The sequence below is a fragment of the Bombina bombina genome, chromosome 1, assembly GCF_027579735.1.
Source record: "Bombina bombina isolate aBomBom1 chromosome 1, aBomBom1.pri, whole genome shotgun sequence".
Classification (NCBI taxonomy): Eukaryota; Metazoa; Chordata; class Amphibia; order Anura; family Bombinatoridae; genus Bombina; species Bombina bombina.
In genome coordinates this window covers 117,810,350-117,835,862 of record NC_069499.1, presented here as the reverse complement: position 1 = coordinate 117,835,862, position 25,513 = coordinate 117,810,350, and positions in this window count along the sequence as shown.

Genomic DNA, 25,513 nt, shown 5'->3' with positions numbered 1-25,513 from the left:
TGCGGGCGTCAGGGAGCCGCTATTACAATGAGGGAGACTCCATAAACTTCAAGGAGAGTTGTGATGTCCGTATATCTAATGCAGTGTTTTTCAGCCAGTGTGCCGTGCCACACTAGTGTGCCGCGGCAGACTGACAACAGTGCGGGGGTGTCCCTCTTTCAAATTTTGAAATATTGGTAGGTATGTGACAGGCTCATCAGGCATCATTTACAACCATTACATTGACATTCATTCACAGACAATCAGTGTATGTATGTATATATATATATATATATATATATATATATATATATATATATATATATATACTGTATATATATCCTGTATTAGGCTACAATGTGTGATTTTGTAAAATTTGGGGATGGTGGAGTGCCACAGGATTTTTTAATGTAAAAAAGTGTGCCACGGCAAAAAAAAGGTTGCAAATCACTGATCTAATGAACTGGATGTCCTGGATATACATTGGAAATATTATTTGATTAAAAAGACATGATACCCAAATGTTGAAGAATTTGAAATTGATGCAGCATAACTGTAAAAAAAAACTAACTTGACAATATCACCTGAACATATCTATGTAAAGATGGAAGATATTTACCTCAACACACCCCACTGTAAAGAATGCTAGTCCTAGGACTTGCAAGAGTGTGTGCATCTGACATGTGCAGGCACACTCATGTTAACACCTATTCAGTTTAAGGAAGCTTACTGTGAAATCTCATGAGATTTTTTCAACCTGCAGCTTTACAGCAGCTGAAGTATAACTGATCACAGAGCACTTATTCTAATGAGCTGAAGACCTTTTGAGGTAAAATATTTTCGCTTTTTACATAGAGATGTTCAGGTGATATTTTCATGTTGAGTGATATAGCATAGGAGTTATATGTCCCTTTAATTGAAGAACTATACTACCTTTCAGTTTCTTATGAGACAATTGGACTCATATTAGAATAGTTATTTTATAGTGATTGATACCACGGGCAGTTTAATTCTGGTTTTTAGTAGCTAAATATTATTTTATAGATTTACTAAAAAATATTTAATTGAAGTATATAATTTGTTTTATGTGAGGTGTTGCTGTTTTTAGCGCATTCTTTATCTTGATTTGTCTTTTAGTTAAGAACATGGGACTGCCTTGTATGTTGAGCCGCAAACAGCTAATTGTGTTTGTCCTAAAAGTTGTCCAGACCCCAGGGTGGCTTTTTAAAATGCTTTTATGCAAATGGTATGTGGCAGTAAAGTGAAGCTGTTTTTAATTGCCTAGACTTTCACCTTTAATTAAAGGGATATTTTAGTAAAAATTAAACTTTCATGAATCAGAAACAGCATGCAATGTTTAGCAAATTTCAAATTTACTGCTATTATCAATTTTTCTTTGTTCTCTTGGTATCTTTATTTGAAAAAGCAGGAATGTAAGCTTAGGAGCAGGACTATTTTTGGTTCAGCACCTGTGTAGCGCTTGCTGATTGGTGTCTAAATGAAGCCACAAATTAGCAAGTGCTACCCAGGTGCGAAACCAAAAATGTGCAGGGTCCTAAACTTACATTCTTGCTTTTTAAAATCAAGATACCAAGAGAACAAAGACAGATTGATAATTGGAGTAATTAGAAAGTTAGTTAAAATTGCATGTTCTATCTGAATCATGAAAGTTTACTTTTGACTAGACTATCCCTTTAAGCTCATTACTTAGAGCTAACTTAGCCCTATCTTACGCTATGGAAGTTTCTCTCTATCTATTTGAGGTCTTGACTGACTACAGAGACTCTGCTCTGAGTCTGTTGTGTTTGAAGCTGATCTGTTTGGAACCGAACTTTCAGCAGATTGACTAAATACTGGCTGGTTATATAACTTACACTAACTTGGTGCACATTTTGTTTTATTTTTTTTGTCACTGATTTTTTGATAACATACACACTGGTGTTATGTTATTTATTCACATATGCAATTGATTTTTGTTTCTTTGTTCTTTTCTTATAGCTCTAGCTTAAACTTTCCAGATGGATAGTAACAATCTCCAAAGCAATTAGCAGTAAGTTAGATAATTTGATCTATATGCTCCCACCAGATATTAGCATATTTGAGTAAGTGGTAACGGATATATAAATAAAAGTATTTATCTAATAAATATTATATTTGTTTTTTTAACAGGGCTCATTATTATTATCTCAGTTGGTAGACACAGACAATTCATCTTTATTGGAGTTTGATACAGAGGGGCCTATTTATGAAAGGCCTGTCGGACATGATCCAACATTGCGGGTCAGGTCCGACAGACCTCGCTGAATGTGGAGAGCAATACGCTCTCCGCATTCAGCATTGCACCAGCGGCTCTTGTGAACTGCTGTTGCAACGCCGCCCCCTGCAGATTTGCGGCCAATTGGCCGTTAGCAGGGGGTGTCAATCAACCTGATCATATTCGATCGGGTTGATTTCCTGTGATGTCTGTCCGCCTCCTCAGAGCAGGCAGACAGGTTATGGAGCAGCGGTCATTAGATCGCAGCTTCATAACTGGTGTTTCTGGCGAGCCTGAAGACTCACCAGAAACATGGGCCCTCAAGCTCCATACGGAGCTTTATAGATAGGCCTCAGATTCTCTAACCCTTAAAGGGACATGAAACCCAAATTTTTTCTTTCATTATTCAGATAGAGAATACAATTTAAAAAAACTTTCCTATTGACTTCTATTATTTCATTTGCTTGTTATTCTTTGCTGAAAGGTTTATCTAGGCAAGATCAGGAGCAGCAGAGAACCTATGTTCTAGCTGTTGATTGGTGGCTGCATATATATATATATCGATTGTGATTGGCTCACCCATACGTTTAGTTAGAAACCATTAGTGGATTGCTGCTCCTTCAACAAATGATACCAAGAGAATGAAACAAATTAAATAATAGAAGTAAATTAGAAAGTTGTTTAAAATTGTATTCTCTATCTGAATCATAAAAGAAAAAAATTGGGTTTAATTTCCCTTTAATGGAGCCAGCATTGAAAGGGTTATTGTGCTTCATGTCCCTATTTGATAATCTCCTTCTGAATAAATTGTGTATGCTCCTCTGAGTTTATCATAGCTTAATTAACAAGATTCAAAGCTGCTTCTTTCTGGTACGCATAGACATCTCATTTTAATTGAAAGGTAGCTTATCACGAATAATACACTTGAAATAGCAACCTAATTAAATAAACAAACCAAGAAAGAATAATTATTTCATTAATCAAAAGAAAAAGCATTTGGACAACATGTTCATTATTTTTTTACATAGTTATAATAAACGTAAGAGCTAAGAATACAGCAAACTTGAAACATTATTGAAGCTTGTCTTTGATAGAACATTTTAAGCTTGCTTTGCAAACATTTTCTGCGCAAACATTATCCTTTTGTTTGTGAGATTAGCAGGTTTATCACTAGCTTGACGTTGTATTAAATACTAGCAGCTTTTAAAAGCACTCAAAATCCACTTCATTTTATAGAGAAAATGAAGTATCTGTGAGAATGTGTTCTAGATGTTCTTTAGATACTTCTATTATTTTGACATGATGGGCCATGTTTTGCTATAAATTTAGTGTCAGTTGGGGTGGCAATATAAAAGATTTGTTTTATTGATCATGGAAAATCTGAAGCATTTGTAGTCACTTTATTTTAGGGATAAATTAGGGACAGCAAAGTCAAAATTAAAACCTTTTAGGAGTTGGTCAAAGCATTCATTTTGAAACAACTTTCCAATGTATTTATTTAATCTAGTTTGCTTTATTATTTTGGTATTCATTGCTGAAAAGCATACCTAGGTAGTCTCAGGAGCAGCAATGAACTCCTGAGAACTAGCTGTCGATTGGTTGCTGCACATATCTGCCTCTTGTCATTGTCTCACCTGATGTATTCAACCAGTTTCCATTAGTGCAACTTTGGCTAAACCCTTGGAATGTAAGTACTAGCCTGACCCCTCTGTGCTGATTTCTAGTTGATCTTATTACCTGGTTTGATACTTCACTACTGTTTTGGACTTTACTACTTGCTTGACTCCTTTGACTTGACAAGGGGCGCCACATAGTGTGATTTGTACCAACAATGGGATGTAGTGAATAAAAGAAACTACTCACAAAGAAAGTTGCACCTTAAACGAATAAGATGCTAACATACAGGCTGACATTCAAAACAGCAGGCAGTACGCTGCAGGTCACCATTGGTGTGACCCGTAGGATCTGGAAGATCTGGAAGACTGACGCTGCAAGATCCCGATCCAGATCCTACGGGTCACACCAATGGGGACCCGCAGCGTACTGACTGCTGTTTTGAATGTCAGTCTGCCTGTTAGCATCTTATTCGTTTAAGGTGCAACTTTCTTTTTGAGTAGTTTATTTATTCACTACATCCCATTGTTGGTACAAATCACACTATGTGGCGCCCCTTGTCTTTTGCTTCATTCTAGTTACTCGAACCATTACACCGTGGGACACAAGTGGAGCTTGACGAATATTCACGTATTTCACCCATTTTTCCTGGGACTTTTCTCATAGAGACTTATTTTTTCTGGGACTTGCTGCTTTAATTGATTTTTGGGACACTTTCATATGATTATATTTATTTTGCAAATATTTGTATCCTTTTTATATTTTTGAGCATCACAATAAGTGTATATATTTTCTGATCACCATAACAAGTGTATTTTATTACTAAACAGTTTACAAGCTGCAGGAGCCTGAATCAAGTCAACGCACAGACCTGCTAGCAGAGAGGGGTTGTTGACACGCGGAGTGATCCGGGCGTCAACCCCTGTCTCGCGGGTCGAGGAACCAGCTTAGGGAAAAGCAGCAGCTGTGGAAGCCTAAGAAATCTCTCGTTGGAGTAAAAGATTTCTCCTTGTGCCGGAACACACCTGTATGTACACGCTCGGCCTGGATCTAAGCGTGTGGAGCCTGATCAGTGCCATGATATCAAGTGGAAGCCGCAAGTTTTTTACAGACATACACATTCATTGTACTCATTGAGGGGCTTAGCTTGGAGGGTCCCTGTAAAATTGCTATTGTGGCTAAAAAAGCGGTGTCTTGTTAAAGGAAAAAAAAAAGAGGGGGCAAGAAAATTCTGAATTACTGACTAACTTTTCAAGGTACTTTTGGTCTATTACTTAAAAAAGGGGGAGATTCCATCAAGAAAAAGAATAACCACCCTAAGAACTTTATACACGGAACATCATTCTATCTGTGGTTTAATTCTAATTCTTCTGTAAAACTATTAAGGAGTCTTTTTGAAAAGTGACTTTACATCTTGGCTGAAAATAACAACTCAAGCCTGCCGTAATATTCTCTCAGAACAGGGGTGATTTTGTTTTAGCACTCACCCGTATAGGTGGAATTTGTACTAGTCTTTAATAACAGGAATGGTATAAAAGCATTTAGATTTAATCTGTTGATTGTTTTTGCGGTCTATTGCCTAATAAGACACTAAATATTGTTAAGAGGTATAAAACAAACGGCATATTAATAGCCGGTGGGGGCTTTAGAGTATTATAGTTTGTATTAAAACAAGCAGAGCTATCACAATATTGGTAATTTATATTTAAGGAAATTAAGTAACCATATATTGACTAAGAGAATTGTATTAAAATGCAAAATTATGGTAAAGACATAATTTATTTGATGTAGCTAAACGGTATCTATAGTAAACTAGAAAAGACAGTAGCAGAGTAACTGTCCTGGAAGCTGGGTAAAAATCATTGTATTGTCAAAAAGGGATAGCATAAAAAGTTAGGTTCTTCTGATTATGCTGGAAAATTTTATATTTATGGGACAGGTTTATAGCTTGTGAATAAGGTTGAAAATATTTTTTTTTCTTTGAGTGAACTGGTGAAATATATCAGAGGGAGGCTAAATAAAAAATAGATCTTGGACAGGAAAATCCCCATTTTGAACCATAGAACCAATACATTTATTGTATAAGAAAACAAAGGGTTGTTTTCTCTTGTAAAAAATCATAAAGCCTTTGGATTTAAATAGCCTCTGGATTTAAAAATAGGGTGGCGTTTTGTTTAGTCACACACACTTACATACACACAAAAAAAAAAAAAAAAAAAAGGGAGATACATATACACAGATTGTGTCAAAACCAGGAGCGATAGGTTCTTGGTTAAGTGGTTGTATTTGATTTATATATGAGGCTATATGACAAATAGTTTCTCTAAATTCCACATGTAATGTGATTGATGTGGTTTGCACTTATTGTAAGGCACTAAAATAGAATAGAACTTGCACAAGTGTTCTTTTTTCCGTTTTTATATATATAAGTTTTTTTTCTGAAAAGATTTATCACGCAAGGTAAACACAGTTCACCTATAATGCCCCCTAAAATAAAAGATCGGAAAACGAAAGCACTGGATGTCAGTTCAGATACAAATATAGAGATGGTTAACCCCCAAATAGATTTCCAGCCAATTATGATCCAACTAACGGAGCTTTTCTCCCCTCAATTTACTGAAATCAAAAAAGAGCTAGCAGGTATTGCTATAAATATTATTGCCCTCTCCACGGAAGTAAGACAATTCTCAAATAGGCTTACAGAAGCCGAGAACAGAATATCAGAGTTAGAGGACTTAACTAATTCTCATGATACCCAAATGCATGCACAAGAATCCCAAATCAATACGTTACAAAATCGTCTGGAGAATATGGAGGATCGCTCCAGACAAAATAATCTCAGAATTGTAGGTCTGCCAGAAATGGCGGAATACAATGATTTAATTAAATTTATGTCCATAGTTTTACCTCAGGCTCTGGAACTACCGTCCGTACAACTTCCTTTAACAGTGGAGAGAGCGCACAGGATTGGCCCCCATAAAACTAATATAAATGGTGCAATAAGGAGTAGGGTATGTATAGTTATATTTTTAAAGTTTCAGGACAAAGTGGAAGTGTTAAGACTATATAAGAAACACAAGTCTTTTGCAATAGCCAATAATAGATTGTTATTATTTCAAGATTTTTCTACTGAGACCTCAGCAAAGAGGAAATTAATGGCCCTTTATTGTACACAGTTTATTAAGAAAGGACTCAAAGCTCATTTAATGTACCCTGCAAAGATAGTAATAGAATTACAGGACAAGAAAATTACCCTTAACAATATAGAAGAAGGAATAGAAAAAGGAATTTGCAGCTAGCAATTAAGATATATGTAAGTAGTGATAGGGCCAAGCTTCCTAAATTGAACATGTTATGAGAATGCTTAGATATGCAGCAGTCTTGTTGGTATTTAAGAATTAGTCCGATTAAATTGTTAACTGCTAACTTAGATGAAAAGCTCGGTAACTGTGTATTTCTTGAGCAGTTAGGTGTTTTTATACATTTTTTTTTTGTTGTTGTTGTTTTTCTCCCTCTCTTTCCTCTCTCTCCCCCCTCCATATTTAGGCCTCTGGTATTTAGAAAACATGGCCAGGCTTTTTATTAGATGTTAAATGAGTGTTGATAAAAAGCTTAAGTTTCTTTCCTGGAATGTAGGAGGTATCACCTCGCCAACAAAAGGTAAACTTATTATAAAATCTTTAGCTAACCATCACCCAGATATAGTATTCCTACAGGGGACGCATTTGAAGGAATTGGAGATAAACTTTAAATAAAATGGGTAGATTATAAGATCATAAAAGTCGAATTGGATCAAGAGGCTAGATTTATTATTTTGCAAATAGTAATAAACAATATTAATTTTATCCTATGCAATATTTACGGGCCATATGTGCATACTCCCTTGTTTTGGCAGAAAATTAAAGTTAAGTTATTCCCATTTGCCTCCCAGAATCTTATTTTAGGGGGAGATTTTAATATTACGATAACCCCTGAACTGGACAGATTTTCTCAGAAAAAATCTAGTGAATATAAAAAACGTGCACAATGCCTGAAACAGCTTTGTCATAAACTTAAGCTTATAGATAGTTGGCGTATAGAGAATCCAGATGCTAGGACATTCTCTTGTGAGTCCAAAGTACATTCCACATTTTCAAGAATTGATATGTTTTTAATTTCAGAGTCTCTCTCTATTTTAGGGGTTATTCCAGAGATTGCTGATATAATTATTTCAGATCACGCTATCATATCCCTTGCCTTTCCTGCTCTAGCTAAACCGAAAGATAGAAATAAAATTTTTATATTTCCACGTTTCTGGCTAAATAACCCTAGATTTAATGTGTGGTTAAAACAAAAATGGAAGGACTTTGTTACTTACTTTTAATATTTCTTACATTAACAAGATAGAAATATTTTGGGAAACGTCAAAAGCGGTTTTAAGAGGGGAAATAAAATCATATTTGAATACCTGGAGCAAGAAAAATAGAGCAGTTACAAATACAACTTGCAAACCACGTTACAAATGCTTTTAAAAGATATTACAACGAAAAATCACCAAGTAATTGGAAAAAATATTGTGATGCTAGAAATAATCGTGATGTAATGCTTAAAAAGAAGTCCTATAGAGAAGAACTTAAACTGAATTTAAAGTTTAAAGTATATCACGGTACATCGGCTAAACATTTAGCCAATTTAACGAAAAATAGAACAAGTAAAAATTATATTACAGCAATCAAGGCAGGTGGGGATAGATTCACCGATCGGGATAAGGTCAGGGAGGTATTTCACAGCTTTTATCAAAAGCTATATAATCAATCTGATGTTAATCTTACAAGTTTAGATCTAAGATCTCACTTCCTCAGATTTCCAAAGAATGGCTATCAGAATTAAATGCTCCTATTACAGGTGAAGAAATTATTAAAGCAATAGAGAAAGTAAAATTAAACAAAGCAGCAGGGCCTGATTTTTTACCAGCGGAGTTTTATAAAATGTTATCACAGGAAATTAATTATACCCTTGAAAGACTTTATAATGAGTATTTTTCTAAAAATAATACCATGTCTAATTTCTTTACTGCCGCAAATATAACGTTAATACCAAAGAAAGATAAAGACTTAGAGGATCCAGCATCCTATAGACCAATTTCTGTTCTCAATGTAGATTATAAAATATTGACTTCAATTGTTCCAGCAACAGCTGGCGAAAGGACTGGAGGATACTATAAACACAGATCAAACTGGGTTTATGCAGGGAAGGAACTCCTCTAAAAATATTCGTAAGGTAGTTATGCTATTGGATTATATGTGGAACAGGGATAAAATTGGTAAAAAGGGAATATATTCAGATCTAGCCCTCCTGACCGTGGATGCAGAAAAGGCTTTCGATTCCATTACTTGGCAGTATCTATTTCGGGTGTTAGAGCAATTTGGGTTCCAAGAGCAATTTGTACATTTTGTACATTTTGTTCATAAAATATACAGGAATCCAGTATCATAATTACTGATTAATGGCATATTCTCTCCTAAAATTATACTTGGAAGGGGAACAAGGCAAGAATGTCCTTTGTCCACCTTGCTTTTTAATATTGCACTAGAACCATTGGCCTTATGCTTAAAGGGACACTGAACCCAATTTTTTTCTTTTGTAATTCAGAAAGAGCATGCAATTTTAAGCAACTTTCTAATTTGCTCCTATTATCAATTTTTATTCATTCTCTTGCTATCTTTATTTGAAAAAGAAGGCATCTAAGCTTTTTTTTGGGGGTTCAGAACTCTGGACAGCACTTTTTTTATTGGTGGATGAATGTATCCACCAATCAGCAAGGACAACGCAGGTTGTTCACCAAAAATGGGCCGGCATCTAAACTTAAATTTGTGCATTTCAAATAAAGATACAAAGAGAATGAAGAAAATTTGATAATAGGAGTAAATTAGAAAGTTGCTTAAAATTTCATGCTCTATCTGAATCACAAAAGAAAAAATTTGGGTACAGTGTCCCTTTAACCCCTTAACAACCAAGGACGTACGCCACACGTCCTAAAAAAAAATACAGTTAATGACCGAGGACGTGTGGCGTACGTCCTTGGTCTGGAAAGCAGCTGGAAGCGATCCTGCTCGCTTCCAGCTGCTTTCCGGTTATTGCAGTGATGCCTCGATATGGAGGCATCCTGCAATAACCCCCCTTGGCCATCCGATGCAGAGAGAGCCACTCTGTGGCCTTCTCTGCACCGGACATCAATGGCCGGTATCGTTGGTGGGTGGGAGCTTACGTGGGAGGCGGGTGGGCGGCCATCGGTGCTCAGTGTGAAGTGGAGGGGGCGGGATCTATGGGGGGGTGCGCACGGGAGCACGCGCGTGCATGGGGGGTGGCGGGCGGGCACGTGCACGGGGCAGGAGCGGGTGGGAACCGCTACACTACAGAAAAAAAAGTTAAAAGCTAAAAAAAAAAAAAAAATCTAAATATTAAAAATGTAATCTAAGGGACCTGGAAGGGGTTGGGGGTTGGTCTTGGTGTGTGGGGGGGGGAAGCTACACTACAGAAAAGGGCATTTTTTAAAACAAAAGGCACATTTTTTTACAAAACTGGGTACTGGCAGACAGCTGCCCTTACCCAAGATGGCGCCCATTAAGGCAGAGGGGAAGGGTTAGAGAGCTGTTTGGTGGGGGATCAGTGAGGTTGGGGTCTAAGGGGGGATCCTACACATCAGCATATGTAAATATGCTTTTTTTTTTTAAAAAAAAAAAAGGGCCAAATACCTTTTATTTTAGTACTGGCAGAGTTTCTGCCAGTACTTAAGATGGCGGGGACAATTGTGGGGTGGGGGAGGGAAGAGAGCTGTTTGGGAGGGATCAGGGGGTCTGATGTTTCAGGTGGGAGGCTGAGCTCTACACTAAAGCTAAAATTAACCCTGCAAGCTCCCTACAAGCTACATAATTAACCCCTTCACTGCTAGCCATAATACACGTTAACACATAACACATTTAGAGGCCTTCTAATCACCAAAAAGCAATGCCAAAGCCATATATGTCTGCTATTTCTGAACAAAGGGGATCCCAGAGAAGCATTTACAACCATTTGTGCCATAAATGCACAAGCTGTTTGTAAATAATTTCAGTGAGAAACCTAAAATTGAGAAAAAATTAACGTTTTTTTTTAATTTGATCGCATTTGGCGGTGAAATGGTGGCATGAAATATACCAAAATTGGCCTAGATCAATACTTGGGTTTGTCTACTACACTACACTAAAGCTAAAACTACCCCAAAAAGCTCCCTACATGCTCCCTAATTAACCTCTTCACTGCTGGGCATAATACACGTGTGATGCGCAGTGGCATTTAGCGGCCTTCTAATTACCAAAAATCAATGCCAAAGCCATATATGTCTGCTATTTCTGAACAAAGGGGATCCCAGAGAAGCATTTACAACCATTTGTGCCATAATTGCACAAGCTGTTTGTAAATAATTTCAGTGAGAAACCTAAAATTGAGAAAAAATTAACGTTTTTTTTTAATTTGATCGCATTTGGCGGTGAAATGGTGGCATGAAATATACCAAAATTGGCCTAGATCAATACTTGGGTTTGTCTACTACACTACACTAAAGCTAAAACTACCCCAAAAAGCTCCCTACATGCTCCCTAATTAACCTCTTCACTGCTGGGCATAATACACGTGTGATGCGCAGTGGCATTTAGCGGCCTTCTAATTACCAAAAAGCAACGCCAAAGTCATATATGTCTGCTATTTCTGAACAAAGGGGATCCCAGAGAAGAATTTACAACCATTTATGCCATAATTGCACAAGCTGTAATTTGTGAAAAGTGAACGATTTTTTGTATTTGATTGCATTTGGCGGTGAAATGGTGGCATGAAATATACCAAAATGAGCCTAGATCAATACTTTGGGTTGTCTACTAAAAAAAAATATATACATGTCAATGGCTATTCAGAGATTCCTGAAAGATATCAGGGTTCTAATGTAACTGTCGCTAATTTTGAAAAGAAATGGTTTGGAAATAGCAAAGTGCTACTTGTATTTATGGCCCTATAGTTTACAAAAAAAGGAAAGAACATGTAAACATTGGGTATTTCTAAACTCAGGACAAAATTAGAAACTATTTAGCATGGGATTTTTTTGGTGGTTGTAGATATGTAACAGATTTTGGGGGTCAAAGTTAGAAAAAGTGTGTTTTTTTCCATTTTTTCCTCATATTTTATCATTTTTTTTATAGTAAATTATAAGATATGATGAAAATAATGGTATCTTTAGAAAGTCCATTTAATGGCGAGAAAAACGGTATATAATATGTGTGGGTACAGTAAATGAGGAAGAGGAAAATTACAGCTAAACACAAACACCTCAAAAATGTAAAAATAGCCTTGGTCCCAAACGGACAGAAAATGGAAAAGTGCTGTGGTCATTAAGGGGTTAAGGGATAACTTGAGCGGAATTTTACTGGGATCAGAAAAATTGAAAATTCTACTATATGCAGATGATCTGTTATTATTTTTGGATAAAACGGCATATTATATCCCTTTAGTATTACAAATTTTTTCTGACTTCAGCTCCTTCTCGGGGTATAAAATCAATTTTGGGAAAAGTGAATTGCTGTGGATTGTAAAGTCAAGGGTTAGTTGTTTAGCTCACCCATTTAAAACTGTAGATCAGTTTAAGTATCTGGGTATAATACTGCATAGGAATCCACAAAAATGGTATATGCTAAACTTTTTTCCCCTACTACAGAAAATTAAGAATAATCTTAAAGTATGGGCCTCTTTTCCATTGTCCTTATCAGCTCGTGTGAACTTAATTAAATCCATCGTGTTTCCTCAGTTATTGTATCCATTACAAAATGTACCTTTGTTTTTTACTAATAGTGATCTTAGAAAACTTGATCAATATCAAACTAAATTTATATGGGGGAACAAGAAAGCATGTATTTCTCTGGGGAGATTGATGCAAAAAAAAATATTTTGCAGGTTTTGCACTTCCGAATATAAGATTATATAATATTGCTACTTTAGTTAAATTTGCTTTAGATTGGATAACGGACTCTACCAACTTTGCTACTAATGACCTTGAAAGGCAATGCATAATGCCTTTTTCCTTAAAAGCTATCTTACATGGGGTAATTAAAGATCTTCCCTCAAAAATGTCAGTATTATTTACTATTAAAAATGTAATAATAGCTTGGCAGAAATTTTGTAAGATCCTGGAAGTGAATCCCCATTTTTCAAAATTTTTGCCCATAAAAGGTAACCCAGAATTTCTGCCAGGTATTCAGTACAAGGTATTTAAACAATGGGAGGAGAATGTTCTACAATTTGTGGCACAAGTATTGAGCAATAATCAGCAAATGTATTCATTAGAGCTTCTCTCTCAACAATTCAATTTACCTAGAAATAATCTGTTTGCTTATTTCCAACTTCGTCACTTAATAACAAATTGTGCTAGTATTAGGGAGTATATGAAAGATTGGATGGAACTGAATAGGTATATAGATAGGTTTAAAAGTGGTAATACGTCAATTTCATTGATTTATGAGGCGATGCTAAATAAACAAGGTATGCTATTTCTGGAAAAAATAATTATAAGGTGGGACGGCACGTTCCCCAGAGTCGATTCGGATATGATTAATCAGAGTTTTGCTTTAGTTAATAAATGTGTAATTGCTGTGGGGTGGAAAGAGTCTCACTTTAAACTTGTAAATAATTATTATCTTTCTCCAGCAAGGATGGCACAATGTTATCCTGCACAAGTCTTTGCGTGTCCACGTTGTTATTATTATAATGCTAATGTGGTTCATATGCTATGGCAGTGCCCTAAAATAAGGCAATTTTGGTTAAAAATTCAGTTTTGGGCTAAACAGTTACTTGATTTAGATATTCAATTTTCTCCTGAAGTAGAATTTTTCCTTAAAATTGAGAATCAGATAAAACCCATATTATTAACTCATCTCATAATAATTGTTCTTATAGTTAGATCTCTTATATTTAAGAATTGGCAGCTGTCTAAGGCCCCATCATTTACTAGTTTTCTTAAAGAGATCCAGACGCAAATTATATTTGACTCCTTCTATACACAATATACCTCAGAAAAACGGATCGGTGAGTTTACCCTCACCTGGCTTCCAGTTATTAAGTCCTACTCATTAGTAACGCAGAAGAATATTTTATCTCCATTTTTAAGTTTGCAGAGTTTTGCTGACTTGGTTCTACATGGAGTGTTTCCCCCGCTGTGGGTATCAAATTTTAGGGAGGTCGACTAGTGTGGGGAAGGAAAGTCCTGGTAGGGAGAGGGGAGAGAGGAGCTTTACATCCTCTCTTTTTATTTCTCTCTCTCTTTTTTTTTTTTTTTTTTTGCAAAAATATCTTAGTTTACAAGCCAAATTAGGGTCTTGTTGTGGGCTCACCTCAGGAGGTTTTGTCTGTTCAAGTTATTCCTTAATGATTAAAGTACTAGTTGAGATGAATAAGTTTAAGAATTGCAATGTTGTTCTTATGTTGGTTAATTGAGGATTGAGATAACAAATCCTCTAAATATTTTTTTTTTTTTCTCTTTTTTATGGACTTTGTTAACGGTAAAGCTCAAGGTATACCTGTACTATTTATTTTTGATTTTCTATTTATTTTATTGTGTGGAAAAAAGCATCCTCTTAGTTTTTCCTTTTGGAATTACTTTTACAATCCTTTGACTTGACACCTGTTTGAATTTATAATCTGGTTGACCTTTAGCTTATTACATTGATCCTGAAATCTGCCATATTTGGCTTATACTTTCTACCTGGTCTGAACTTTGCTTTGCACCCGACCATAATTTTATATCTTCCTTGGGCACATTTATTTCCATCAGCCTCATGCCTATGCCTTCGATAGTGGATCTATTCAACTCCAAGGGGTCGATTTATTAAATGGTGGGCAGACATGATTTGTTGCAGCGAATCATGCCTGCCCAACATCGGTAAATTGTTACATTGCTAAATTGCTAAAAATGATTGTGGAATACCGCCCCCTGCACATTCGCGGACAATCGGCAGCTAGCAGGGGGTGTCAATCATCACAATCATATCGTATGAACGCTGCCTCTTAACTCATGTTTCTGGTGAGCCAGAAACATCGGGCGGAAAAAATAGCATCCGCTGCTTATTAAATCTCTCCCAAAGCCTCTGCTTATAGAAGCGTATGTAAGAGTGAGCTATTAACTGCATCTGGATTCAAGTTCCTAAAAACTTACCAGGTAATTTAGAGAGAATCTTCATTGGCTGAGAAGGTTTATAAAAAGATTTTTATTGAGTGTTTTGGGAGTTACTTGTGGGCTTTGCCTTTACTAAAAAAATCTCCCTTCTAAGACATTTCCTCCTCTCTATATTCTAAATTTCTAGACTATTTTTGCTGCACAAGGTCTCCTACATTTCTCTCTCCTTAACACTAGCCTTAAAATCCAAATGTTATGTTTAAAGATCTAGGTTGCTTTCTGCAAAACATTGGACTCCATTTATCAAAAGCTGGATGGACAAGGTTATTGTCAGAGAAGCATGACCTTCCTGCAGTCAACATTGCACAAGCAAAAAATCCCTGCTCTCATGCAGTTGGGTACCTCTGTGATTACCTTGTATCTAAGCCTAGGCAGACTGCCCCCTTATTTCAGTTCTTTTGACAGACTTGCATTTTAGCCAATTAGTGCTGACTCAAAAATAACTCCATGGGAATGAGGACAATATTATCTATATGGGACACATGAACTAGCACTGTTAAGTTGTTAAAAACTGTCAAAATGCAATGAGATAAGAGGCGATCTTCAAGGGCTTATAAATTAGCATATGAGCCTACCTAGGTTTACCTTTCAACAAAGAATACCAGTAGAACAAAGCAATCTTGATGATAAAAGTAAATTGAAAAGTTGTTTAAAACTGCATGCCCTATCTAATTCATGAAGGTTTAATTTTGACTAGACTCTTTAACTAGTGTTTCAGGCTTGCTTACACAAGCCTAAAACACTTGTGTCCCAAAATGGCATCCACAGCTTCATAAATGGAGCCCTTGGACTGTAAAATGAGATTAAACAGTACTGTAAATAGGGAAGGGCAAATGTATAATACATTGGTAACAAATAATGCATGTTAGTCACATCCTAAATTAATGTTGAATGTATCCCAAACATGTTTTTTTTTTCATTTTGATTAACTTTAACATTAAAAAGTTGATCCTGTGATCCTCATAGATTTCAAAGTTTATTGGAAACAATATTTTGAGTGACAGTATACTTTTACTATAAATGTGCAGCATGTGTACAATTAGTTACTCTAAAGATAAATAAAGCTATATTTATTTTGATTCTCTGTCAAGTATTTTCCTGATATCCCTACGACCTCCTTCCTGACACTGTGTTTTTTTTGTTTTGTTTTTTGGGGGGGTTGTTTTTTTTTTTTTTTTTTAAATTGTGTCACATTGTTGTTCTTCATTTACAATCTGCTCGATTGTACCTTTCATTTAAATGTAATGAGCCCTCATGCTGGATAAAACTATTGGCTGCCTTAGCCAGCATGGGAAAGTGCTACCTTGAAGTGAAAAACACACGTTATTGAAGTAACTGCGCACATGATGCACAATTGTAGTAAAAAAAATGGTTCACTGTCCCCTTAAACAAATATTCTTATGTCACATTTGTATATCAAATGTTATATTTGATAACAGAATACTAATTCACTGCCATTACAAACATTGAAATGACTGAGCTTATGTAATGGGGATATTTGTTCTTCCATTTGACAGATAGTATTCTAACATTCAACCTTCACTAATGAGTAACAATGTTCACCCAGAAATCTGAGCATTGTACTATACATCTTAAAAAGGGTCTGGCTAGCAAATACATGCTGGGGTTCTACAAAAAAGATTTAGGATGCTGTAGCAATCCCAAACACTCCCTGTGAATTTGAGAGAACTTTATTTTCACTTGACACTCATTTGAAAATTACAAGACTTATTCAAGGGATGGCATATGTTTAAAGAATAAAATAAACAAAAGAAGCATTTTTCTGTAGAAATATTTAAATACACTGTGGCTCCAAAGTATGTGTGGTCAGAACAAACTGTTTGATGACGCTCATCAAACAAAATTCTAACAGTCCTATGTTTGGGCAAAGACACAGCTTGTTTAACCCATATACTGTCAATCAATCTCTTATTCAGAAACATGCACCCAGCTTGAATACCTGTCTTCATTTTAAGTAAATGTATTGCTTTGTAATATATTAACCTCACAACTTGTGGTCTTAACACATGCACAGTAAGAGAAGACACGTCTCACAATATTTATGTTCAGAATAACACAAGCACTGTTATTTTAATTCAGGGAACATTTTGCCACATACCATTGGGATAGATAAGCTTTCTGCACTACACAGTCAGTTCTGTATTACATTTCTACATCTCAGAATAGGTTTCACTATAGTAGAAGGAAAGTAAGTAGTTTAAGCCTTTTGGGGCTGCCCCAGTTCAATTTTAAACCTAATTTTACCAGAAACTCTGAGGTGTATAAAGGAAAATCTGGTTAATTGGTCCCATGAGGTTAATTTGAGAGACATAATCTGATTCATTAAAATGTGTCTGTAAGTCTCTTAAAACAACTTTCCAAATATCAGTAGTTTACTTCCTAAAATTCAACTGCTTTGAGATTTCCTCTTATTGGTTTGGTGCTTAAATTGATTCCCAAAGAGCATGGGGGACTATGATGTCAGACAGCATGTGTGGGCTGTATATTTATATTGGGATACTTTCAGAGTTCTCTACTGAAAAATAGTATTAAGTACAAGCTAGTAGCTAATCATTCAAATTTACATTTGGCATCTTGTTAGCTGACTTTAGCAATGTTCATGTGCAAAACCTCTCAATTTTAGGATTTAAGTCCTTTATTTGTAACCAGATTGTTCTTGTATAATTAATGGGCACATTGTTTAACACAATATATATAGATTTAACCACAAATAAAAATGGGCAAATGCTTTGGCACATTGGGAAAAAAACAAGCAAACAAATGTTAACTTTGCATTCATTGAATGTATCATTTCAATATTTTAATATTAACATTTAAATGTTGATTATCTAAGATTTCAATGTAATTCTATAGGAACCAACATTTAAACCAAATATTTGAATGTTAGATTTGAATATTTGAATATTGCTTTCAATTTTTAATTATCACATTTGATATTCAAAGGTTAATATTAATTTAATTGTATCATTGTTGTGGAACAAATGTCAAAGGGGATACAAAATGATTATTAAAAAAGAGACATTTACCCATTTACAAGTTCTAAGTTCCATGATTTTCTGCATTGCATTAATATGACATTCATCCAAAGCTGTCCGTCAGGGTTAGATTCTAAGAAAGCTAGTGTGGACATATAGCTTGAATAAGGGTATGTTAGTGGCATATATATGGCATGCAGGAGTTGCTGGATACAAGCAGTTGGCATGTAAGACATACAGATGGCATGCAGGGGCTTCTGGGGACATACAGATGGCATGCAGATGCTGCTGGGGACATGATACCTATGGTCTGAGCGATAATGACTATTTATTCCTACAGCTGGCATGAAGAAGTTGCTGAGTCTATACCCCTGGCCTAAAGACCATTGTTTTTTTTGGGTGCATGTTTGTCTATGTGGCAATATATGTACCTATGAGAGATGCTATTCACCTATCAGGCAGTGTACCTATGTCTCTGTATATATGTGGATAGGTTATTTATATGAATGTTTTTCTACAGGAAAGTATGTTTGTTTACAAATCTATGTGTGTATCTTTGGGGCAGTGTGTTTCTCTGAGCCAGTAAGTGTCTATAGGGCAGTGTGTGTCAGTGTAGCATTGTGTGTGTCAGGGGTCTGAGGATTAAAACTCACTGGCACTGATAGAAATCATGTAAAATTATAGGGGCTATTTTTTAGTATTATATTTTAATGTAGATGTCTCTTCTTCACATCAATAATCCTTCATAATGAGATAAACAGTTCAGAAGGTAATAGTTTTGTTCATCAGGCCATATGTGTTTAGAATGTAAATATATATTTATGACCATAGGCTAGATTCACTAACATATTCTATTTTCCAAGTCTCACCAACCCTTATCTTCTTATGTAGCCCAAATCAGTAAAGAACAGAGAGACAAATTAACTTTAGTTAAAAGTACATTGTACACTAGCTTTTTTTTTTTTTGCATAAATGTTTTGTAGATGATCCATTTTTATAGCCCATCTGGGAGTGTTTTTGTAAAAATGTATAGTTTTATTTTTTTCTTAACTATTATTGTTATTTTACATTATTTATGAAGCACCAACATATTTTGCAGCGCTGTCCATGGGTACAATTAATTTAAAATAAAACAATGATATAAAACTTGTAAGAGACAGGACAGACACAATTTACAAACACATACAGTAGAAATTGAGGGCTCTATTCCCATGGGAATTTACCATCTAGAACATTGTGCTGATTTTCAGACTCCTAACCAAGCCCCAAGGTATTAGATGTAGACTAAAGTATATAGATTCCTGTTTGTGTAATCTGTCTTTTCATATTCAGGGAGGGGGGGTGTCTGCTCTTTCCCAGCCCATTTAACTGGGTGCCCCAGCCTAACCTCATCAACAATGCTAAACTGGAAGCTTTTAACTAAGATTTAAAAGGTTTAATACTGGATGTTTTGATCAGTATCTGTGCATATTCTTCTTTATAGTAGTATCTATTACATGCAGTTATATGGAAATTGTTTTACACTGTTCCTTTAAGTTTTAAATATACTAATTAAGTAATTTGAGAGTCTGAAAATGCTGTGAGTGAATCAAGTCTACTAAAATTAATTGTAAAAAAAAATATGTTGCTGGTGATTCATATAAATATATACATTGTATTAGTGTGAAGGCTTTGGTTTCCACGGCTCAACCCGTTCAAGAAAAAGCAATTATTTTAGAAACTTGACATCTCTGAGTTTGTGTGTCATTAAATTCTAGTGCTTTACATGACTCTTATTGGTTAATAATTATAATTATGATTCTTGGTTTATTTCATCATTAAACATTATATTTCATGATTATCTTCCTTTTTGTGAACACATAAAAATATAATTAATATTTTAACTCCAAGAAATACTAAAATACCACAATGTATCCCAAGAATATGAGAGAAGAGAAATTATTAGAATCATAAAATACAAAAGGAAATATTTCTTAAAAAAAAAAAAAAGTATATATTTTTTTAAACTGAAAGTAGCAGGGTAATGAGAGAAAACCGACCATGCAACAGTATAACTACACCCAAGAACACTCAAATGTCTCACAATACTGCCTAGACTTAATCCATGGGACCTGTCATTATTATACAGACACTTGATGCTCTGGTCCCAAACTATAAGCAGATAATTTGGGGAGTTATGGAATAATAATATATGTCAACAAAAAACAAGTTGCCAAGGATGTAAAAAAATTTAGGCTATTTTTTGGGTGCTGAATGCAAAAATGACATGTGTTTTGCAGAATTGGCTCTAGTTTTTGAGATAATGGATACTCCTTAAATTATGATTTTACCCCAATACAACCTGTAGCTGCTGACATCTGCAACAGGGTTTGGTCTGTCTTTTTACTCTGTAACATTGTTTTTAATGTAATCTTATCTTTAACATTATTTTGCAAGTTTATCCATTGCATATATCATTTTAAATTCATTAAAAAAGCTTGAAATGTGTTTTATTGCACAATGGTAACCTGTATGCATCTCTTCCAATTGCTCACTCAATAAAACTTTAAGAAGAATATGAAATTATCAAAATGGTCTAGCAAAAGCTCTGCTATCATGAACCCTAGTGGTTTAATTGTGTTGATATAAAGATGATGAACTTACTTGGGCATCAAAGTGAATACACAAAGTACCCTTGTTTCATCTGCCTGTGGGATAGTAGGGACAAGCAAGCTTATTTGAAAAAAGAGATATAGCCTTCAAGGTAAGACTTGATTGTAGGTGCAGCAAACATCATTAACAAGCCATTGGTTAACAGAAAAAAAAATATTCTCCCACCACTGTATATCAAGTTTGGACTGATGAAGCAATTTGTCAAGGCCTTGGACAGAGGTGGTGATTGCTTCAAATACATTTGTAGATCATTCCTTGGACTGTGTTTTGAAAAACTAAAAGCATCAATTATTCAAATTGCACAAAATTTATAAATAACGTTGAAGGTTTTTCCTGGTGCAGTTATGTCTTTTTTTGTCAAGAACTCCTTGGGCAACCACAAAGCAGAACATTATAAAGACTTGGTGCAAAAAATGTTTGTTAACTTAAAAATGTGGGTACTAATATGAGCATAAAGTTATGCTTTCTCCATAGACACTTAGACAGCTACTCTTGGTGATTTAAGTGAGGAGCAAGAGGAGAGGTTCCATCAGGATATAAAGATTATGGAGGAAAGGTATCAAGGCAGATGGGAAAGACACATGATGGCATACTTCTGCTGGTACCTCCAACATGATTGCCCTAATGATCCACATAAAATTAAAGCTTACAAACAGCTATTTTCTATGAATTAAGCGTGATCATCTGCATTAGATAGTTGTATGATTTGAGACAGTTTACGTCTGATTTGTGGGTAGGGTACGCCTGATAATTTTTTTTGCATATTTTTATGTTTTTCAATGGGGGCATCCATTATCTCTAAAATTAGAACCAATCTAGATAAACCAATGCCAGAGAGTGCACGTAACACTCTGAGGGGCATATTTATTAATGTGCGAGCGGACATGATACAATGTAGTGCATCATGTCCGCCGCACATCGATAAATGCCGACAGCATACGCTGTCAGCATTTATCATTGCACCAGCAGTTCTTGTGAACTGCTGGTGCAATGCCGCCCCTTGCAGATTCGCAGACAATCGGCCACTAGCAGGGGGTGTCAATCAATCCAATCGTTGTCGATCGGGTTAATTTCTGTCCGCTGCCTCAGAGCAGGGAGACAAGTTATGGAGCAGCGGTCTTTAGACGGAACTTGATAAATATGCCCCTAAGTCTACAATAATGTAATAGTAGTTAGAACAAAATATGTCTGTAGGTGCAACAAAGAAAGAAAAACATAAATAATGTTTACCTGATCATTTCCTTTTCTTCTGATGGAAAGAGTCCACAGCTGCATTCATTATTTTTGGCAAATAAGAACCTGGCCACAAGGAGGAGGCAAAGACACCCCAGCCAAAGGTTTAAATACTCCTCCCACTCCCCTCATCCCCCAGTCATTCTGCCGAGGAACAAGGAACAGTAGAAGAAATATCAAGGTGAAAAGGTGCCAGACTAATATAAGGACACCCCACCAAAAATTACGGGTGGGGAGCTGTGGACTCTTTCCATCAGAAGAAAAGGAAATTATCAGGTAAGCATAATTTATTTTTTTCTTCTTAAATGGAAAGAGTCCACAGCTGCATTCATTACTTTTGGGAAACCAATACCCAAGCTATAGAGGACACTGAATGCCAAGACCGGAGGGTACAAGAGGTGGCCCCTACCAAGGCCACCAGACCTGAACCGCAATCCCACAAAAAACCCTGCTTCAACCAAAGCCAAGAAAAAAGGTTTTAAAGGAAAAGCCCCAATGACACTGACTTGCAGCTAGTCTAGATCCAAACAAGAGACCACAAAACGGACTCAACTGAGCCAACAGTCCACCAAGAGACACCGTCGCCCACAGAGAGTCCCCCACCAATCACCCCCCTACAAATGAAGGTGAAACCAGCCGAAATCCTCAAAGAGACAAGGCAAAGGAGGACAGAGGAAACTGAAAAATCCCTTAATACAAAAAAGAACACCTCCAAGAGTGGACCCAGCTCACAGAGAATCAAACAGACCAAAACAGGGAAGGAGGCCATGCCAATACCAAGCGAAACCCGGGATACCACCGGGCACGGAGACAGAAAAGTCGTCTCCCCATCATCCTACAAGCATTGATGCAACTAAAAGAGACAAATTGCTTACAGCACCAGTGCCTAGAACACCAAAGTATTTGACCTCAAAAAGTGTGTAATAAACCCAGGCGAAAACCCTGAGCTTGAAAACACAGAGTCTACAACAAGACGATACAAAGGGAGCTTGCAAGGAAAGGAAGCTGTCCTCAAGAAAACAGACCACACATAACAGCCCCTCAACAGAGGGCCCGCTCCAGGTTATCTAAGCAGCCGGACCTACTTACAGGTCTCTAAAAGGGGAACACGAAGCCTCCAAGAGGCCCCCCAAGAGTAAAGTATCCCTTCAGACCCAAAGGAAGAGTAAACCCTCTCCTGACAAAGGAACAAGGAGAAAGGAAACACCATCTCCTAAGAGACTGAGCTATCAGGATAGAAGCAGTGCAACCTCCAGAGGAGACTGCAGCCCTTAAACCATTCTGACATTCTGGCCTGCAGAGCCACACTCAGCTGGATCAACCCAGCCACAGGAATCCAAAATAGGGAAACAAAAGAATCCCAAAACAGGTACAGGAATCAGGGCCATCTTTAATATTGACTGGACCGTGGGCAAAAAAATTTCTTGCCCCCCCCCCCTACCCCATGCAATTTCGCTTTCCATCCCAACATCCCAAAAAAAAACAACTAAATCAATTTTTATTTTTATTTTTTAATTATTAGCCCAGCAGTGGATTATCCACTGCTGTGCTAATCATTTTAAAAAAATGAAATAAATTGCAATATGTGAAACTTGACCTAAGCAGTACTAATAAGTAAATAAATATATAAATTCCTCCACTGTGGATTCATTTAATATTCTTTTGAATGTGATTCTGGTGTGAGGTTAGCTGGTTAAAGAGATTTAGGGCAGTCAACAGGAGAAAAGCAAGGTAAAGACTGAGGAGGAAGCATTGAGGTGCAGTATAAGTTTACTGACTAGAACAGCAGAACTACTATGGGAAGCTGCAAAATCTGAGACAGAGAGAAAATAAAAACTATAAAAATAAACCTTACATTAATGTGTGAAGTATCAGCATGACACTATACATCAGCCACAGCAGCACGTCACTTCTTTGCTAGGAACATGTTCCCTCTCACCCTGCACTAGACAATGCTGCATGGGGAGGGGCATGTGTTCACTCACTTATTCTTCCCACTGACACCTTTCTACAAAGCACTGTTCCCCTAACAAACTTCAGTTAGTTGATCTTAGGGCCACAGCAGAAAGAGCGGCGCTAAGGGGACCAGCAGACTGGATGCTGTCTGCCCAAGGCTGCATGGATACAGTGTGAGATGAGTCACACAGCCTCAAGACTGAAGAGAGCAGTGTATGCAGCTGCGCAGATGCTCAAATCCTCACGTGCCTGCCGCTCCAGCTTTCTGCTGCATGCGCCTACAGTCAGCCCTACCCAGAAACAATCCCCACAACCAGAGCAGTTACCTGGTAACAGTGGTAACCCCAGCAGGACCTTTTCTGATGCAGTGGGAATGGCTGGATACTGAGTTAGGGCTTTGCATTCAGTGCTACACAGTGCACATCTAAAACAGCACATGGCAATAGCTTGGCATGTCACATGACACCGGCATGGTCTGGCACAGTTTAAAAAAAAAAAAAAAATATATAAGCAGAGTACTTTTGACTGTGACAGTATTAGGACTGAATGTGTGTGTTCCCCATGTCAAATCAGCAGTCGGGTATGAACCATAAAATAGTTTTTTGTTTTTTTTTAAGGACTCTTGGGCCCCTCAACAGAGACTGGGCCCTGGCCAGCTGCCCCTTTTGCTCTGTGTTAAAGACGGCCCTGACAGGAATGAGTGCAAGATGGTACAGCCATCCCCCCAGAGAACAAGTACAACCTGACTCTGAAAAACAGACAAGGCCATAGATCCAAGGATCTATCAAAACAAGGCCCCTCATTCTGACATGGAACTAGCAAGATTCCAGGTGGAACCAAGTCCACTGTCCACTTCCCTACCAGGAGAAGCCCCTAGTAAGGACTCTGCCTCCCAAAGAAGTGAATATCCCCTAAAGAAAAAGAAGCCAGAAAGGCAAAAACTGCCCTCAAAGCCCGAAGCTACCGGCTCAATGGGATAAAGATCCCCCACAAATGTCCTAGAAGGACCACAAGAAGTTCACCTAACAGAGGCACAGTCAACCCATTTGCCTGCAGAGCAGAGAATCCACGGGTATCCTGACAAACCAACCGGGGAATGCGACCCTAAGGTGCACCAGAAGACTGTAATCCAGCTCCAGCACCTGGGTAGAAACCCACCAGTCTCGAGGTGCAAGCCACCCAGCTAACCCAGATGACATGGGTTACTCTGTGGCAAGGAGTATACTCCAATAGACCGAGCCAACCTTGACCCGGTCAGGTAGATGGAACAAGGACATAGCCCCATTTCCTAACACTGTGGAACATCCTGACCAACCCTGAGATCCAAAAACCCAAAACTGGGACAGGAGTGAATCCACAGAAAGAGAAAGACTCAGGAAGAAAAAACAGGTCTGGGTACCTAATAGTTCAGGCAACTATACCCTGGAACTAAACACCCCGACTGGCCAAAAGGCCAGACAAGAGGAATGGAGCATATGCAGAAAAACCAGACAGCACAGAGAACTCGAAAGCTCCTACCAAATGAAGGAACCATCCCTAGATAAGTCCAACTCTCCACGGAGCAAGGCCAGAAGTCAAACGAAGAGACTGCACTAG